The sequence below is a fragment of the Carassius auratus genome, unplaced genomic scaffold, assembly GCF_003368295.1.
Source record: "Carassius auratus strain Wakin unplaced genomic scaffold, ASM336829v1 scaf_tig00216586, whole genome shotgun sequence".
In the NCBI taxonomy this organism is placed as follows: Eukaryota; Metazoa; Chordata; class Actinopteri; order Cypriniformes; family Cyprinidae; genus Carassius; species Carassius auratus.
The window spans coordinates 1-14598 of NW_020528646.1; the positions used below are offsets into that span (position 1 = coordinate 1).

Sequence of the window (14598 nt, forward strand, 5' to 3'; positions counted from 1 at the left end):
AATTCACTTATTGCTCTTTTAATCTCTTCTTCTCTTATCTCTTCATCACACTCTTTTTTGTCTATTCTCTCCTACTGTTGTTTTTATTTGATTCAGTAACTCCAGTTTTCTTCTTCCCCACCCCTCAGTACTAAACAGGTTCTCATAGTAAGATTTTATTTCTTCTAATATTTCCTCATTAGTTCCACCACTACACCATTTTCCCTTCTTATTTCTTTAATCATTCCAGCCTTCCCTTTTATTTTTTCTAAATCAAAAAAAATTTTTGTACATTTTTCACCCTCCACAGTATATTTAGCTTTACTTCTTAGTCTTGGCACCTTCATATTTTTTCTCTTCCATGTCTTTCAATATTCCCTCCAATTCTTTTATTTTTTGTATATCTTTCCCATTCTCATTTAATCATTTTCCAATTTTTCTCTTAATCTCTGCAGCCAACACTTCCTGTAGTCTCTAGCGCCCTCAGGTTGGTATGGCCATAAGCGAAGACTGCCGCAAAGAGAGGGCTATTTAGAGATCAGCCAATCTAATCGCCAGTACATAATCTAAGTAGGAAAGAAAACCAAAAGCTTAAAGCACCCCTGTAATTCCTAGCCGGTCTCTCATCCAAGTACTAACCAGACATAAAGCCTTCTAAGTTTCAGAGATTGGGCATTGACTCTTTTTTTATTTTTTGCAAGATTATTATATAATTTGTGAAAATTTTCCAAAAAGTTTAAAGCACCTGGTATTCCCAGGCAGTCTCCCATCCATGTACTATGCCAGGCCCAAACCTGCTAATATTCAGAGATCGGGCATTGACTCTATTTTTTGGCAAAATTATTATATATACTAAGTGAAAAATTTCCAAAAAGCTTACAGCACCTGGTATTCCCAGGCGGTCTCCCATCAAGTACTAACCAGGCCCAAACCTGCTTAGCTTCCGAGATCAGACGAGATCGGGCATGGCCAGGTTGGTATGGCCGTAAGCGAAGACTGCCGCAAAGAGAGGGCTATTTAGAGATCAGCCAATCTAATCGCCAGTACATTATACAAATAGGAAAGAAAACCCAAAGCTTAAAGCACCTGGTATTCCTAGCCGGTCTCTCATCCAAGTACTAACCAGACATAAAGCCTGCTAAGATTCAGAGATTGGGCATTGACTCTTTTTTTTTTTTTGCAAGATTATTATTAATTTGTGAAAATTTTCCAAAAGTTTAAAGCACCTGGTATTCCCAGGCAGTTCTCCCATCCATGTACTAACCAGGCCAAACCTGCTAATATTCAGAGATTGGGCATTGACTCTATTTTTTGGCAAATTATTATATTACTAAGTGAAAATTTCCAAAAAGCTTACAGCACCTGGTATTCCCAGGCGGTCTCCCATCCAAGTGCTAAACAGGCCAAACCTGCTTAGGCTCCGAGATCAGACGAGATCGGGCATAGCCAGGTTGGTATGGCGTAAGCGAGATTGCCGCAAAGAGAGGGCTATTTAGAGATCAGCCATCTAATCGCCAGTACATTATCTAAGTAGGAAAGAAAACCCAAAAAGCTTAAAGCACCTGGTATTCTAGCGGTCTCTCATCAAGTACTACCAGACATAAAGCCTGCTAAGATTCAGAGATTGGGCATTGACTCTTTTTTTTTTTGCAAGATTATATATAATTTGTGAAATTTTTCAAAAAGTTTAAAGCACCTGGTATTCCCAGGCAGTCTCCCATCCATGTACTAACCAGGCCCAAACCTGCTAATATTCAGAGATTGGGCATTGACTCTATTTTTTGGCAAAATTATTATATACTTAGTGAAAAAATTTCCAAAAGCTACAGCACTGGTATTCCCAGGCGGTCTCCCATCCAAGTGCTAAACAAGTGCTAAACAAACTGCTTAGCCTCCGAGATCAGACGAGATCGGCATAGCTTTTTTTTTTTTTTATTAAGAAATTTCAATCAATAAAATACAATAGATTAAGCACAATCAATATAAAATACAGAACATCGTCTTTACACATCTCTACATTAACACATTCTTTTCCTTTACATAGATAATTTAAACAACAACAAACTTGTGGGGTAAAAACATCATAAAAAGAGTCTAACATATTCACACCTTTAAAGTAACATACAGTCTTTTCGATATATAATTCTGTTTTCTTTAAACACACTCCAAACATCCAACACAATTTTTTCCTTTTAGCCACAGTTCTTCTGTCCCATATTGCACTTTTCATTAGCATTACACACAGATTAATAAACTTTTGTTTTTACACTTTTTCTCCAACCAAACATCACAACTCTGTTCCATTCCATTACATTTTCATCCCACTCCTCAGCCACATCTTTAATTAAACATTTACATTTCCTTAAAAAGTCCTCTAGCTCTCTACAATGTAAAACATATGTAAAATCCCCTCTTCCTCTTCCTGGCACACTTTACACAGAGCATTTTCTTCCATTCCTATTTTATTTAAAATAACATCAGTAAAAACCACTTATGCCTTATAAAATACTCCAAACATTCCAATTTATTCAACAAATTTCCCCGTCATGTTTCTCCATATACACTCTTTTTTAAATCTTTGAATTTCTGCACCCAGTATCCATTTACAATCGGCTCTTTAAAACATCATCTCTAAAAGCACGATAAATCATTTTCACAGTACATTCCTTAAAATCATACAGTTTTTCCCCTAATTTCACATGAATACATTTCTCTTTTTGGTTCTCCTTCCATACTTTCTATTCTTTTAATCCACTCTTTAGTATTGCATTTTAATGATTTCATATTTATTTTTAATTTCTTGTTCAGTGTAATCTTCTTTTGCTCCTCCATTGCATCCACAATAAATTGTGTCGGTAAAAATCCTTCTTTAAATTCATATAAACATCTCTCACTCTCGTTATCCCATCCATCCATTTCTTTAAAAACATTTCTTTGTCTTGTTTTAAAATGTTTTTGTTTAAAAAAGAGGTTGATTTAAAATTTTTCTCTCCCATGTGGATCATACTCTACTCTGTCTAAAAATTTCCCCAGGCACTAAACATTTCTCTATAAAACTCTGGTAATCTTTCTGTCATCCAATTCTTCGTTTTCATCCATAAAATTCCATCCCCCATGTTAAAATCCCCACATTTGTTTAAAAAATATCCATTGTCCTTTTCCATGCTGTTTTGTGACCCATCCAGATATTTTTTACTATTTTAATTCTTAAGCTATTTTTTCTCTGTTCTACATCAATTAATCCCATCCCTCCTTCCTGTTTCTCCTATTAACGTACTATATGCAATTCTTGACGGTTTACTATTCCATAAAAAATCTAAAAAACATTTTTTTCAACCTTTTCTCCACCCATATTGGCATAGCAGTCACATATAAAACATACCACAACTTTGACACCATTAAAACATTTAAAATTAAAACCTTCCCTTTTAAACTTAATGTCCTCAATTTCCAAAAATTTAACCTTCTTTCAATTCCTCCTACTATTTCTTCCCACATTTTTTCTTTAACATTCCTTTCGTCTTTTCCCATTAGAACACCTAAAATCCTTATTTCTTTTGTTTCTTTAAAATGAAAATAATCCGTTAAAACAGTCACTCCTCCAAATCTCACATATGTTGTTTTTTTTCTTCATTTAACTTTCCTCCTGACCCCTACAAAACATCTGTACTACTTCCATTACTTTATTAACACTCTCTATATTTTAACTATTATTGTTGTGTCATCGCATATTGAAATATTTTTTCATTTCCCCCACTTCCTTCAATGTTTATCCCTCTTATGTCTTCATCTATTTTAATAGCTAATCCCAATGGTTCTGCAACTAAAATATAAAAAGCGCTGATAATGGACATCCTTGTCTTATTGACCTAGTAATTTTAAAACATTCTGTTAAAAAACCATTACACTGTATTCTTGTTATTGCTCCCTATATAAAATTGTAATCCACTTGACAAAATTATCCCAAACCCGTACCTTCTTAAAATTCCAAATAAATATTCATGCTCCACTCTATCAAAGGCTTTTTCAAAATCCAAACTAATAACATATCCTTTTTTGTTCTTTTCTTTCATATATCTTATTCTATCTATTATACTTAAAGTTGTATCTGCTATATCTTTCCCTTTACTCCATACACTTGATTTGTTTTAATTATGGTTGGCATTACCTCTTTCAATCTATTGGCTAAAACTTTTGTTAAAATTTTCAGATCTGTATTCAGCATTGTAATTGGTCTATAATTTTTTAAGGTCTACATTTTATCTCCTTTTCTTTATATATCAACTTTATTAATCCCATCCCCATTCTCTGGTTCATTCCTCCTTCTTAAAAATGTCTTCATATACTTCTTTAAAATACTGGTTAAAAAATCTTTAAAAACAATATAAAATTCACTCCCCAAACCATCTATACCTGGACTTTTATTTTTTTTTAATTCACTTATTGCTCTTTTTATCTCTTTCTTCTCTTATCTCTTCATCACACTCTTTTTTGTCTACTTCTCCTACTGTTGTTTTTATTTGATTTAGTAACTCCAATTTTCTTTCTCTTCTTCCTCAACCCCTCAGTGCTAAAGAGGTTTTCATAATATGCTTTTACTTCTTTTAATATTTCCTCATTTGTTTCCACCACTACACAATTTTTTCCTCTTATTTCTTAATCATTCCAGCTTTCCCTCTTATTTTTTCTAGATCAAAGAAAAACTTTGTACATTTTTTCACCCCTCCACAGTATACTTAAGCTTTACTCCTTAGTCTTGCACCTTCATATTTTTTCTCTTCCATTGTCTTTTCAATATTCCCTCCAATTCTTTTATTTTGTTGTTATATCTTTCCCATTCTCATTTAATTCCTTTTTCCAAATTTTCTCTTATTTCTCTCTCCTTCTTCCTCTTACATTATCTGTATTAATTTGCAATACTTTATTGTGAATTTTTAACTAAATATTTAACATTTTCCCACCATATCCTTTTATCTTCACTGTACATTTCATTCTCCTTTCATTTTCAATCATTTCTTTAATACTTAAACATACTCCTCATTCTTCAAAACCTCTACATTTAAAACCCATACACCCGGCCCTCTTTTTCACTGAACTCCAGTCTACTTGCATAAAAATTGGTTTATGGTCACTTAAACTTGATTCTTCATATTTAATGTTACCGATAAAACCTTCAATGTTCCTTGTACATAAAATAAAATCAATCCTTGTTTTACACATAAAATTCCCTACTAATTGCCTCCTTGAATATTCTTTCTTTTTTTCATTTCTTTCTCTCCATACATCAATCATATTATTTTCTTCCATTAATAATTTCAGTTCTTTTCTTCCTTTATCATTTTTAAAAAACCATTCCCTCCCCAATTTCTAATTTACTGAAAACAGTTATTAAAATCACCCATCATAATAACTTCTTTATGCTTTTTTAAAAAATCTCTTAATACATTAAAATATTCCTTCTTTTCATTCTCTACAATCGGTGCATGAATATTAACTACAATAACTTTTTTCTCCTCATACTCCATTTCAACCGCAATACATTTCCCATCTACGTCATTATATATTGTTTTACATGATACCCCACAGTTTTCTTTTATTAAAATCGCAACTCCTCTTCCCAGCCTCCCATCACCATTGTTATAAAAAATCTCTCCACTCCACCTTTTCCTTATTTCAGTCATGTACTCTTCCCTCCAGTTAGTTTCTTGTAATAAAATCACATCCTCTCTTTTACACATTTCTTTCACCTTTTCAAATTTACCCATGTCCATTAGTCCCCTTGCATTAAAAGTAACACAACTTAAAACCATTAAAAGAAATAAAAATAAATACCTAAAAAACATTATTCTTTATCTTCTCCCTCCAGCACTCTTAACACTTCATATCTGTTTACACTTTTTACTCGGCCCCTTGTCATTAATTTTTTTCTTACATTTTCCACATTTGGTTTTACCTTTAATGTTCTCCTTTTACTTTGTCCTCTCTCCCTCTGTCTTTTCCCATGTTGTCCATCCTTGTTTCTTCTTCGCTGCCCATTTCTTTGTTTTGATCATGCATTCCTTGTCCATCACTCTCCACATTATCCAAAAGATTTTTAAAACTGTCCGATATTTCCATTTCTGTCCACTGAGTATTCTGTTCTACTGTTTGTTCCTCATCCATATCATTACTTTTTCCTTCTTCTTCTTCTTCTTTCTCTTGGTTGTCTGTTCCTCCTTCTGTTTCCTTCTGTGGTAATCCTTCATCCCCTTGTCCTTCATCAATATCTCCTTCCTCTTCAGTGTTTCCTTCATGCACCTGTCCATCCACCCGATGCTCCAGACCTCCTTCCTCTCCCTCCATCCAACACTCACACTTATTTAAAATTTTTTGACACTCCGGGCATCTGACCGCGTTGCAATCCCTTGCGAAATGTTCCCTTTCCTCGCACTTGTGACACTTAAATTCAGGGCATTCCTTAAGCAGATGATCTGGGCTCATGCACAGCTTACAGGTCTTCACCTAGTGGCTGTGCATCACCCTAAAGTACTGCGGCCCTTCTGCTGTTTCCAGCTTTGTGCTGTAAGGCAATGATGCCACCTCCTTGGGGAATCGCACTTTTAAAAACCTTGTTCCATCCTCTATTTCAGTGCCCGGGTAGCATCTTCTTTTTAATTTTGATATGGGATTAACTCCCCATCCCTCCAATTTTCTAAAAAATGTCTTTATCATCAAGGTAGACGGGCAGGTGCATGAAGGAAACAACATAATCTCTATTTTGCAGTTTCTTTATTTCACAGTTCACTCCTTTAATTAACAATCCCTCAGTCAGTTCATCACACGTTTCTTCTCTTTCCATTGTCAGTTCATATTCCTTTCCTTGTCTTGGCCTTAGTGCTAAGATTTTCCCATATCCACATTTGTCCGTCACCGCTTTAATAATATCCACAGCTCTCACCTCATTTACGTTCTCCACATTCACAATCACAGTTGCCTCCTTTAAGTATTTCCTTTCACCAAATTTATCTCTTGCATCTAGTTTTTTACCGTGTCCTGCTCGTTGTCGATACTCCAGTCCAGGGTCGTTTGCCATGCGTATCTCTCCAGCCAGTCCAGTGTTGTTTGCCTTACGTGTCTCTCCAGCCAATCCAGTGTCGTTTGCCATGCGTGTCTCTCCAGCCAGTCCAGTGTTGTTTGCCTTACGTGTCTCTCCAGCCAATCCAGTGTCGTTTGCCATGCGTTTCTCTCCAGCCAGTCCAGTGTCGTTTGCCAATAATCCAGGCGGTCTCCCATCCAAGTACTAACCAGGCCCAAACCTGCTTAGCTTCCGAGATCAGACAAGATCGGGCATGGCCAGGTTGGTATGGCCGTAAGCGAAGACTGCCGCAAAGAGAGGGCTATTTAGAGATCAGCCAATCTAATCGCCAGTACATTATATAAATAGTAAAGAAAACCCAAAAGCTTAAAGCACCTGGTATTCCTAGCCGGTCTCTCATCCAAGTACTAACCAGACATAAAGCCTGCTAAGATTCAGAGATTGGGCATTGAGTCTTTTTTTTTTTTTTTTTTTGCAAGATTATTATATAATTTGTGAAATTTTCCAAAAAGTTTAAAGCACCTGGTATTCCCAGGCAGTCTCCCATCCATGTACTAACCAGGCCCAAACCTGCTAATATTCAGAGATCGGGCATTGACTCTATTTTTTGGCAAAATTATTATATACTAAGTGACAAATTTCCAAAAAGCTTACAGCACCTGGTATTCCCAGGCGGTCTACCATCCAAGTACTAACCAGCCCCAAACCTGCTTAGCTTCCGAGATCAGACGAGATCGGGCATAGCCAGGTTGGTATGGCCGTAAGCGAAGACTGCCGCAAAGAGAGGGCTATTTAGAGATCAGCCAATCTAATCGCCAGTACATTATACAAATAGGAAAGAAAACCCAAAAGCTTAAAGCACCTGGTATTCCTAGCCGGTCTCTCATCCAAGTAATAACCAGACATAAAGCCTGCTAAGATTCAGAGATTGGGCATTGACTTTTTTTTTTTTTTTTTTTTTTTTTTTGCAAGATTATTATATAATTTGTGAAATTTTCCAAAAAGTTTAAAGCACCTGGTATTCCCAGGCAGTCTCCCATCCTGTACTAACCAGGCCCAAACCTGCTAATATTCAGAGATCGGGCATTGACTCTATTTTTTGGCAAAATTATTATATACTAAGTGACAAATTTCCAAAAAGCTTACAGCACCTGGTATTCCCAGGCGGTCTACCATCCAAGTACTAACCAGGCCCAAACCTGCTTAGCTTCCGAGATCAGACGAGATCGGGCATAGCCAGGTTGGTATGGCCGTAAGCGAAGACTGCCGCAAAGAGAGGGCTATTTAGAGATCAGCCAATCTAATCGCCAGTGCATTATCTAAGTAGGAAAGAAAACCCAAAAGCTTAAAGCACCTGGTATTCCCAGGCAGTCTCCCATCCATGTACTAACCAGGCCCAAACCTGCCAATATTCAGAGATCGGGCATTGACTCTATTTTTTGGCAAAATTATTATATACTAAGTGACAAATTTCCAAAAAGCTTACAGCACCTGGTATTCCCAGGCGGTCTACCATCCAAGTACTAACCAGGCCCAAACCTGCTTAGCTTCCGAGATCAGACGAGATCAGGCATAGCCTTTTTTTTTTTTTTTATCTTTTTATTTAACTTTCAATTCACAGTTTTCTATTGCATTATTCCATCCGATTGACTTTCATTTCATTACATTTGTATGATTCATTTTTCCAATTGATCAACTTAATTTTTCATAATCATACAGCAATAAAAATATAGAACATAAATAAAATACACACAAATATGTTTACATTTACTTAATTGACATCAACCATTCTCAACCAGATTGTTACTCTTTACCAATTGAAACATATTTCTTCCCCCACATTTTGATGTATGAACTTATTTGTAGTCAAAAAAAAACTCTTTCCCCTCTTTATCTCCATACTTACAAATCAACTCTACATCTCTTTGTATCATTGACTTAAACATATCTTTTACTTTTACCTTTCTCCCTTCGAAATGTGCATAGTTCCTTCTTAGCACTACTGCTAGTCTGGCATGACTCAGAACAAAATTTATTAAACAAATGTCAGTTGATTTCCTTTTCCCGAAAGTTCCAAACAAAAACAATTTTCCCCATTCCTCCACGGTCTCAACTTTGACACTCCAGTTTTCTAGTAACAGATTTTTAAGAAAATCAAAAAAATCCACCAACTCTTCACATCTTAAAAAGTAATGTAAGAAACTCTCATGGCCATTACCACATACGTCACAAATGACATTTACCTCATTATTTATTTTGTTTAACACCACATTTGTGAAAATTCTATTATGTCTTATCAGAAAGTCATTATTCTCACACTCTATACTGTTGTATTTTATGTTTAAGTTTGACCATATTTTCTTCACATCTAAATCTTCAAATACTTTCTTCCACACCTTTTCTGATGCTGGTTCTTTTATAACATCAACTATTATTCTCCTGTATATATTCTTTACACTCATATTTTTAAATTTGTTTTTCTCAGCAATATCATCCACATACATCTCCGGCATACATTTTTCCACGTTAGATACATATTCACGTTCGATCATATTAGTCCACTGCAAAGGTATACTTGATTTAATTTTTCCATATATTTTATTTACTTTCTCTCTGTTCTCCATTCCTTCCAGATCACACACAGTATCATAAATGCAGTTATTTTTTAGAAATCCTGGAATAACTTCATACATAATGTCCTTCACTTGTTTTATACCCCCTTCTATAAATTTACATTCATACAATGTTTTATTTTTATGTTTAATCTTTTCATTGAGAAACAGTGGTAGATTTTTAATCACCTGGATGTCTTCACATTCATATTCTATTTTGGGAAGGAACTGTCTCCATGCCTCTAATACTTCCCGATATATTTCTGGTATTCCTTCCGTCATTGATTGCTTAAAGCCCATATACCATCCATTGTCCCCTATTCCTCCCACATCATCAATATATTTCCTTAAGAATTCCTTCCACCCATAATCCCATCGCCCTCCCATATATTTTTTCACCGTTTTTATTCTCATCGCAACCCTTTTTATTTCTAGGTCCATCAAGCTTAAGCCTCCTTCCCATCCCTTACCCACCAATGTTTTCTGTGCAATTTTCACACCTTTTCCCTCCCATATAAAATCACATACAATTTTATTCAATTCATTCATCACCCACCCTGGCATTTCCATTACACTCATTACATAAACACAAACTGACAACAGCAGGCTATTTACTACTATTACTTTCCCATTTAACTTTAATTTCCTCCCTTTCCATGCTGCACTTACTGTTCTTATTTTATTAATCACCCCAGTCCAGGTCACATCTCTTGCCTCTTTGCTTTCGACCCCTAAATATACCCCTAATACTTTCATGTATTTTTCCTCCACTCTTATCCCTACCTCTACTCTCTCTACCTCCCCTATATACATTAATTCAGATTTATCTACATTTATTTTTGCCCCTGATGCCTTCCCAAACATCTTTACTATCTCTAAAACTCTTTTTACACTGTTTCCTTCACTCACTGTAATTGTAGTATCATCTGCATATTGGTTTATAGTACACATTCCTCCATATGGCAACTCAATACCAACTACCCTTCTATCCCTCTTGATTAGAGTGGCTAGAGGCTCTACTGAAATTGCATATAATAATGCAGACAGGGGACAGCCCTGTCTCACTGACCTTCCTATCTTAAACCTGTCTGTTAATACTCCATTTATTTTTATGCAACTTTTTGCCTTCTCATATAGTCTCTTCACCCACCCTATCATTCTACTTCCAAATCCAAACTTCTCTAATACCTTAAATAAGTATTTGTGTTCTACCCTATCGAATGCTTTATTCCAATCTATCCCTAATACTATTCCTCTCTTCTTATCTCGTTTCATGTACTCTATCACATCCCTAACTGTCCCTATCGTGTCTGCTATATCCCTGCCTGGTATGCTGTAACTTTGTGTTGGTTGCACTATACTTCCAATCACTTTTTTCACTCTGTTCGCTAAAACTTTAGTCAGTATTTTATAATCCACGTTTAATAGACTGATTGGTCTATAGTTCTCTATATTCAACCTATTCCCCTTCTTATACACCAGAGCTATCACTCCCTCTACCATTCTATCTTGCACCATCCCTGTTCTTTCCATCTCCTTGAACACTTTAACTAAAATCGGTGCTACCTCTTCTCTATATGTTTTATACCATTCAATACCAATCCCATCACTCCCTGGACTTTTTCCACTTTTCAACCCCCCTATTGCCGCTTCTACTTCCTTCTCATCTATCTCTCTATCACACCACTCTGCATCCTCCTTATTTAGAATATTTTCTACACTTTCTAATACTCCATCTATACTTCTCTCATCCACTTCTCCTCTCTTATATAATTCTCCATAGAATTCTTGAACCCTCTCCAAAATCTCTACATAGTCTTTGGTTGTTTTGCCCTCTTTTGTATTTATTTCATTTATATATGTTTTACTTTGTCTCCTTTTCTCTAGCCCTAAAAAATACCCTGTGCATTTCTCGCCTTCTAACGCATACTTTGCCTTGCTTCGTAAAATAGCTCCTCTGCATTTCTCCCTTTCATATTTTTCTAGCGCCATCTTAACCTCTATATATTTTTCCATACTGTATCCTTCTTCATCTTCAGCCTTAACTAACTCCTCTCTCAATCTTTCTCTAAGCATAATTTCCTCCTTCTTCATCTTTCCTCTTCTTTTCTTACTGTATTTTATACTAATTAACTTAATTTGATCCTTTATTTCCTCCCATCTCTCCGCTATTGTACCCTCTAATCCACCGTCTCTTGTATACTCATCTATCTTCTCTTCTTCCCTATTTAATAGATCCTTCATCTGTATCTCATATTCTTCCTCTTCGATATACCCTGCATTCAATATCCACATCCCTCCTCCTACCTCCTCACTCCCTACCTTGATTCTGAACCTTACACTATCGTGATCACTTAAACTATTTACCTGATGTTTTATCCCGTCTATGTATCTAATTATTTCCTCTTCAACTAACACTAAATCTATTCTACTCTGTTTTAATATACCTTCTCTTAACTGCCTTCTAGTAAATTCTCTTTTTTCTGGATTTTCATACCTCCACACATCTATTAACCCCTTTTCTCTCATTATCTCCATCAACATTTCCCTAGACTTTTCCCATCTAAATTTAACCCCCTTTCCCACATCCAATCTGCTACATTTTATATTAAAATCTCCCACTATAATACGTTTCCCCACAATCAATCCTTTTAACTCTTTCAAAATTTCCCTCCTGTCACCTTCTATATTTGGAACATATATATTTATTAATCTAAAATCCATATCTCTATACATGAATTCAACCACCAAGATCCTTCCCCTCTGGTCTTTATACACCTCTCTTATACCTTCTACAATATCTTTTTTAAATAATATTGCCACGCCTCTTGCATTTTTTGCACCATTATTATAGTATATGTCCCCTCTCCACTCTTCTCTCATCTCCTTTACTTTATCCTCCTCCCAGTTTGTCTCCTGTATACAGATTATATCACTCCGATAAGTAAATAATAGTTTTTTCATCTTGTTTTTATCCCTTAACCCATTTATGTTTATTGAAGTTACAGTGGCCATGAGAGTAACCCAGAAGAAAAACTAAACAAAACCAGGAACACACGCACAGTTCATTCATACATCACATACCTGCTCGTGGTTCTTTTATCTGCTCAACCTGTTCTCCGTCCATCTCAGACTTCCTCTTTGCACTCAGTCTTATAATCTTTGTTTTCAGTCCATCTTTTATTTCTCTGTCTCCCTTTTCTCCACCTCTGCTTTCTATCAGTTTCTGTGCAGTATTTTTCTTTGCCTCTTCTTTACCTCTTTCTTTCACATTACTTTCATCTGTCTCCTCCTCTTCTTCGATCACTTCCGACTGCTCCATCTCCTCCTCCTCCTCCTCCTCATCCGCTTCACTGAAACTTTCAGCTGTGTCTCGCCATTCCATTTTGCTTCTTCTCTCACTATCTTCAGCTCCGTCTTTCTCTCCACCGCTCACCACATCAGTTGTTTCCTCCTCTTGCTCCTCTGTCAGAACACTGCTCCTCCTTTCACCTTTTTTTTTACCGTCCACTCGCTCTCTCTCTAATCCCATCCATTCTTCACAATCTCTTGCATAATGGCCTCCACCATTGCACTTGAAGCATTTTAATTCAGGGCACTCTCTAATTATGTGCCCTGGCTTTATACAGAGTCTGCAAACACGTATTTGCCTATCATGGATGACACGAAAATATTCGGTGCCTCTCAGAGTCTCAAACTTTGTGGAGTATGGTAGTGAACATACCTGTTCCGTGAAGCGAACTTTTAAGAAACGTGTCCCATCAACTATATCTGTTCCAGGCCACACCCGGCGTTTGATTGGTGAAAGTGGTCGTACTCCCCACTCCTGTAGCTTGGCGAGTATCTTCTCATCCTCTAAATACACAGGCAGATTGATAAAGGACACCACCATATCATTATTCATTATATCCCTGGCATGCACCATCACTCCTTTCACTCTCACTCCATCCATTAGTTTCCTCTTTGCCTCTTCATCCTTCATTGTGAGCTCATAGACCCTTTCACCTCTCACCCTGCAGCCAATCACTTCTCCACACTCCTTCTTTACTCCTTTCAGTAAATCCATCATTGAAATCTTTTCAGTTCCCTCCACCTCTAGTTCCACAGTCAGCTCTTTGTTGTACTTCCCTTTTGATTTTCCTTGCACTCCTCTGCTGTTTTCTTCTCCCTCTTCCCACAAATGTCCTGTGACTTTACTTGAATCCTGTTGCTTTTGGATCTCTGCTTGTTTGACTTCACCTCTTCTTTGCTCCTCCTCTTCATTCCTCCCATTGCTACTTTTTCTCATCATGGTTAGTTCTGTTTCTTTATCTGCAGCCATGCTGTGCATCTGCAGCATGCTACAATGAGAAAAATGTCAAAAAAGTCCCCCAGACAGCCTAAGCTGTCAGGGGAATTTATTAAAGTCAGCAATAACTATCCAGCCACTAATGTCCCAAACAGAAATCAAAACTGAAAACCAGGATATGTAGAAACAGACGGTTAATTTAAACAAACAGAGTTGAGCCTTTCTCTCTGCGCTGCAAGCCTATCACTTCCTGTTGGCTCTCTAGCGCCGCCAGGTTGGTATGGCCGTAAGCGAAGACTGCCGCAAAGAGAGGGCTATTTAGAGATCAGCCAATCTAATCGCCAGTACATTATCTAAGTAGGAAAGAAAACCCAAAAGCTTAAAGCACCTGGTATTCCTAGCCGGTCTCTCATCCAAGTACTAACCAGACATAAAGCCTGCTAAGATTCAGAGATTGGGCATTGACTCTTTTTTTTTTTTTTGCAAGATTATTATGTAATTTGTGAAATTTTCCAAAAAGTTTAAAGCACCTGGTATTCCCAGGCAGTCTCCCATCCATGTACTAACCAGGCCCAAACCTGCTAATATAAAGAGATCTGGCATTGACTCTATTTTTTGGCAAAATTATTATATACTAAGTGAAA

The 14598-nt window shown here is 36.6% G+C and overlaps 3 non-coding genes and 1 pseudogene across 3 annotated transcripts; all 4 read right to left on the reverse strand.

Moving 5' to 3' along the window:
* Nucleotides 1–852: 852 nt before the first annotated feature.
* On the reverse strand, nt 853–970 carry LOC113098605 (5S ribosomal RNA). The gene has a single exon (XR_003289090.1). It is a non-coding gene; the product is annotated as a 5S ribosomal RNA (ribosomal RNA).
* Nucleotides 971–1329: 359 nt separating this feature from the next.
* LOC113098581 (uncharacterized) lies at nt 1330–1446 on the reverse strand (annotated as a pseudogene).
* Nucleotides 1447–7701: 6255 nt separating this feature from the next.
* Nucleotides 7702–7820, reverse strand: LOC113098535 (5S ribosomal RNA). Its single transcript, XR_003289043.1, has one exon. It is a non-coding gene; the product is annotated as a 5S ribosomal RNA (ribosomal RNA).
* A 373-nt stretch (nt 7821–8193) lies between these two features.
* LOC113098542 (5S ribosomal RNA) lies at nt 8194–8312 on the reverse strand. Its single transcript, XR_003289049.1, has one exon. It is a non-coding gene; the product is annotated as a 5S ribosomal RNA (ribosomal RNA).
* Nucleotides 8313–14598: the final 6286 nt, after the last annotated feature.